Below are 5,595 nucleotides of genomic sequence, written 5' to 3'. Positions count from 1 at the left end.
TCAAATTCCTTATCAAAAGAGCTTTCAAAGGAGCTACTATGTGATATGGTTCATTTTTCAGCAGACCGGTATAGAAGGTCTCGAGGAATGTTCACGTGTACATGTGAATGCACACGCGAACATGTGCCCACGTTTTGTTTAAAACCGAAGTGCTCAGAAACCCTTTGCAATGAACCCAATCGCATAGTAGCTCATTTGAAAGCTCTTTTGATGAGGAATTTGAAAATGCATCTTAATTAGTTAAATTTTGCGTCTGGGAGTAATGAGAAGCAAAATACGAAATCGTGAGCATGCAATGCACACTGATAAATCAGTGTACATGCTATGTACACGGATTTATCAGTGTGCATGCATGTACACTGATTAATCCGTGTACAATGCTCACTGTTGAGTTTGCAGAGTACAGTAGACCTTCACCCCTCTTTCTCCTCCAATAAAAATATATGGAATTTTACGTCGCGAGTCGTCGTCAAACCCGGCACTGCTATGTCGCCGACACAACATGTTGTCACTGTAACAAACATGTGTCTTGGCCTCTCGGGGCGGAGCGGCTGCGGCGAGTGAAGGCGCAGGGCGTGGCGGGGCGTGGCGGGGCGTGGCGGGGCGGATCGCGTCACCTGATGAAAGGAAGTCGTTACGAATGAATCAGGTGCAGTGCGGGGTGGGCCGCCTGTCGTGTACAGCAGGCCTGCTGCTGCACCGCGTGCCCAGCTGCCGGCGGCAGGACCAGCAGGACCAGCAGCCCCGCGCCGCACAACCAGTTATTGTTACACTCAGGTGAGGAATGAGAGCCCATTCATTCGGGAGGACGCCTTTCCTTCACTCACCAGCCTTAAACGAGCTCGAGTAATCGGTACGGAGCTCCAAAACGGTGTTGGAAAACGCTCTGAACAACATTCTACCGGCACTCTACTTTCTGTTTAAATTTACCATCATCGGCCCCTTTTTCAGCTTCTTTTAGTATTTTGTTGGCCTTTACCTCTGCACAGCCAGGATGAAGGTTGCCGTGATATGACGCCAGCGTCCGAAGGAGGATCCTGGTGCAGACAGGTGTGGACAGCCGGGCCAGAAATGCGAGGCACGCATCTTCTCCTTTTCGTCACGATATATTTTTTTTTCTCCTGGCAGTATTTTTCGGACTGCATCGTTGCAAAGCTTCGCGGATGACGCGGCGCGCCTCCTTAGCGAACGGTATGAGGGATGCAGCGCACTCTATTCAGCAGCTGCCACTCGCCAAGCGAAATGTTAATTGAAATTGAAGTGTTGTTTGAGATAGTGGCTCTCGCACGGTATGATTGAGCCGAACGGTCAACGTCTGTGACGTCACGTCTTCCAATGAAGGTGAAGAAGAGAGGAGACATGTTCCTACAGTAATTGGCAAAAATTGTCATTCAGATAACTACAGTGAAAAAATGAGAAAAGTGTACGTGATGGACACCTTAATAAAAGGTCACCGGCGTGTGCGATTACCATTTTACAAAAGAGCATCATACACACACGTCTGGCTGTCCGCCTACTCGTCTCGTTTTTTTGTTTTAAATGTAATTTCGCAAAAGGGCAGCAACAGGAAAAGCAGCGCAAAGAGATGAGGAGCGAGCAAGAAAGAAACAAGCGGAGAGGAAAAGAGAGGGCAAAAGGAAGAAATTATTAAGCGGTCTTCGAGACATCCGGCCTCCGAAATTCTTCCCCAATTATCGGAGAGCGGTAGCGAGCTTCGTTGCAGCCAGGGGGAGCGGTCAGACCCCCGTATGTCGGCCGCTCGGCGGTGCGAGTTATGCAGCGCCAACCTCGCGCGTCGTCTGCTACACCGCCGGGCTCCTTATCCGAATATACGATCTGACCGCAAAACCTGTCATACTTTTTCACTTAAAACCGTTCATTACTATTCAAGGACCATCCATCGCATCCACCCGCCGTAACGTCATCCGGACACCGCACCGAACGGGCATAGGGATAGCGCCAATGTCTGCACACTGGCCGCAGTTCCTCTGAACAATTTCGCAAGGAAACCAACAAAGAAAAGAGTTTTGATGCATGCGGCGCACGCAATGTTCGCAAATACTTGAAGTTGATCTGGTACGGCTTTACACTGCTTTAAAAAATGTGCGATGAAAGAAAAGGGCAGTCTTTCTGCACGCACCCTTCAGAGAAGCGCGTGCCAACGCCGGACCGGTTATCGAAAGCGAGAGAGAGAGAGAGAGAGAGAGAGAGAGAGAGAGAGAGAGAGAGAGAGAGGGAGAGAGAGAGAGAGAGAGAGAGGGGGGGAGTGAGGGGGGAGAGGGACGTGGACCAGCCAAGTGGTATCCAGTTACCATATAGGACCATTGTCTGCCGCGCTCGCCGGCCAATCGGCTGACTCATGTCGCAGTGAGGGGCGCAAGGCGGCGCAAGGGGTCCCCCGTTGGGGGCTCCCCACCAAAGTCTTCTGTTTGAATTAAACGCTTCTTTTCTTTGTAGACAAAACATTTATTGCAAATATATTTCAAACGAATGCAAAGTTTGATTCTGTACACTGTAAAAACAGTCGGTAGGTTTACGCGAAATTTTTTAACGATGAGTGGCGTAAAATTACAAATTGAAATTGCAAATTTACAACTACAACCACTTCGCATTTGGTTGACAAACGTAAATGGGCTGTTTACAAGTTTACAATATATTGTGTAAATGAAAATTACAATAAATGTCGTAAATTGACAATTATGTTCTTAACACAGTGAACGGGCGCAGCTTCTGAAAGAGCAGAGCCGTCTGAAACTATCGACCTGAGAGATCGCATCTGCGAAAAATTCTGAAATTACCGGAGGTTAAGTTTGACTCGACAGAACGAACAAGGAACAAGGCCACCCGCCACCCATGGAGGTCACCAGACCTGCCTTATTACCTGACCTAGGGGCAGCCTGCTATCGACAGCAAGAAAAAATAAGGCTGTATCGCTTTATGGACTTCAGTCTACCGGAGAAAGTAGTGTCGTTTGCAATCGACAGAATAGGGAGGTGAGGGGAGGGGATCGGACTGTATTATCCACTTTCGATACAGATCGACAGAAAGATGACGCCTGGCGGCGGGAGAAAGAAAACCGATGCGAGAGAAAAAAAGGGCCGCTTGACACAGCAGCCGTCAGAAGCACGCTGCCGCTCTGACTGTAACAAATGATAGAAGTCTCTCTTTTTTCCCCGTCAGGCGACTGGCACAAGGCACAGAAGCACACGCATCGTTAAAAAGAACATTTTTGGGAAAAAAAGAATAATAACAATTATAGATAATAATAACTTTGAGAGAGGGTAGAGGGTACCGCCTCACTTTGTCACCTGCTGCTGGAGCGGTAGTAAATACAGACGTTTAGTTTTCAATTTCAAATTAAGAGCAGCGCCAGGTGAGATGGAAGCCGTTTAGACGAGTAATTATGCCGCCGGATCGTGTCCTTCGATGGGCTTCGAATAAAGGGACTCCGGCCGCCGCCGGGCGAGGTGACTTCGGGAGGCGATGTGGGCGGCCCCGCCCCGTCTCTCTCGCTCGGCCTATCTGTATCTCTCTCTATCCCTGCGCGATGTCGGTGCGGTGTTTGATCAGCCCTTTGTCGGCGAAAGAAGTCCAGGGTAGGTGATCGTGAATTATGGAAAACAAAGATATAAGATTGTAGTAAAGAACGCAGGAAAAGACGCACAGGGGTACGGAGGAGTGGGGGTCGGGAGGGGCGGTATATATATGTCCCGTATGTATCCCGTTGGTGCAATGCAGGAAATAGAAAAACAGAGAAAGGTGTCGGAGAAATCGAAAAAAATGGAGATGCTCCTTTCTCCAGAAGGACAAACACGCACAGACACCTCCGGGACGCTGCGACACATCTGCATAATTGGGCGCATACACAAGGCGTAATTAACAGCTAATAAAGGCACCGAGTCGACGCTCTGGGCTGCGGAGCGACAGAGACAGAGGCGTCGGGAGCGGCGCGACAGTGAGAGAGAGGGTGGCGGAGGAAGAGAGAGCGGGAGAGAGAGAGGAGGGGTGGGGGGGCTGGGAGGTGAGGCGTTGAATGTTCATGAGGACAGACGCAGGAGAGACGTCCGGGCTCACGCGTTTATATGTCATTTGTCCCGTACTGTGAGCGCTGGGCGCTGGGCCCAAATGGAGAGAGAGGGAGAGATGCGGACAGAGAGAGAGGGGAAGGAAGTGAAATGCAGCATAGAGACGACCTGCATGACCCCCGAGAAGGAGGACCGAGAACAAACACACGGCCCTACATTATTCAACTTGCCCCCCCTTCAATGAGAGGCAATGATTCAGCATCGGACGACACGGGACAAATTCTTCGTGATCCAACCCGACGCGCGCACTTACATCACTACTACTTCACGAACCCAATGAACGTCATTCGGACACGTCGGCCAAAGTCCGATGCTGATCCAAATACGTAAGAGAGGGAGACGGCAGCAAGTCACCCCGCGCCCCGCCGCGCCGCCGGTCAGCAGAGTGAGTCCGGCAGGCCGCAGCAGTCTTATCACCTCCGAGCCTCCCCGTGTCCTGTTTCCAATGGGAGCGAACCAGAGCGAGCAGCCAGCCCAGACGTCACAAGAGGATCACGGCAGGAAAATATTCCACGACAACTGCGGCGGCGGTCGTGGGCGTAAGGAGTTGGGGAGCAGAACTGAACGCCGCAATATTTCACACAACTACCTCCATTCATAAGTCTCCAACAATGAACAATGAATGTAAAATCATGGTACCGTAAAAATGATATAAATTTGCTATGTCGACCAAATTTTTTAAAGTAGAAATTTCGAAACAAATCCATATACGTATTTATGAGGAGGGCCAATTGATGTTAAAAAATTTCGACTCTAACACTTGCACATACCCAGTTCAGTAGTTAAATAATTCATTCTTGTAAAAAAAAGGAAGAAAAAAACAGTGTTCAAAGAGAAAGACTTTCACACTTGACGACAAATTTATCGTGCTCAACGTTGCTAAATATATATATTTGGCTGAGTGTGGTGCGCCGTGCGTCATCCGCCGCTCTCGAAGGTGTAATCCTTCCCTGCCGTTCCTCCCGCTGTCGCCAATATTCGATTGGGCCACTCTACACCACCCACGCTCTATCTTCGGCCGCCTATGCGCGTCAGTGTCCAACAGCGCCGTTCTAAATGTGGAAATCCAATAATAACCTGGTGATTGACGCACGGCAGCTGAGAGTTGACCCTGTTCCCAATACGGTATTACAAAAATTACAAACGGCTCAATACACAAAAACAACACTGGAAAAACAAAGGTAGTACTTACGGTGCTTTACTGCCATTACAAAGGCATAAATAACTAGCACCTCTACAGAGGCATTAGAACTGCCCGAAGGGGCTAAATTTTAAAGCCTTGGACATGCGTGGGAGAATCAAACAAGAAAATCATAATGGGAGCAACACCGTTCGACTTATACAGCCAGCAAACAAATCTGGTAACGAGTTGGTCTTATATTGTATCGCCTAAACCACAGGGCATCGCACCGACGGCGCACCCGGCCGCCTGCAACGCGACGCAATTCGCCATCCGGCTGGTGGAGGAAGGGGTGAGGAGAGGGGTGAGGGGGGGGGAGGGGGAGAGGAC

General features: G+C 49.7%; 1 long non-coding RNA gene across 1 annotated transcript; it reads right to left on the bottom strand.

Moving 5' to 3' along the window:
• Positions 1 to 2,256: 2,256 nt before the first annotated feature.
• Positions 2,257 to 5,440, bottom strand: LOC127749627 (uncharacterized). Its single transcript, XR_008011246.1, has 3 exons — positions 5,278 to 5,440; positions 4,339 to 5,196; positions 2,257 to 3,572 (listed from the first exon to the last, which is right to left on the bottom strand). It is a non-coding gene; the product is annotated as an uncharacterized LOC127749627 (long non-coding RNA).
• Between the last annotated feature and the right edge of the window lie 155 nt (positions 5,441 to 5,595).

The sequence above is a fragment of the Frankliniella occidentalis genome, unplaced genomic scaffold (genome assembly GCF_000697945.3).
Source record: "Frankliniella occidentalis isolate FOCC.00 unplaced genomic scaffold, Focc_3.1 Scaffold4, whole genome shotgun sequence".
Lineage (NCBI taxonomy): Eukaryota > Metazoa > Arthropoda > Insecta > Thysanoptera > Thripidae > Frankliniella > Frankliniella occidentalis.
The sequence above is the reverse complement of the archived record's forward strand: the minus strand, read 5'-3'. Positions and strand labels throughout refer to the sequence as shown.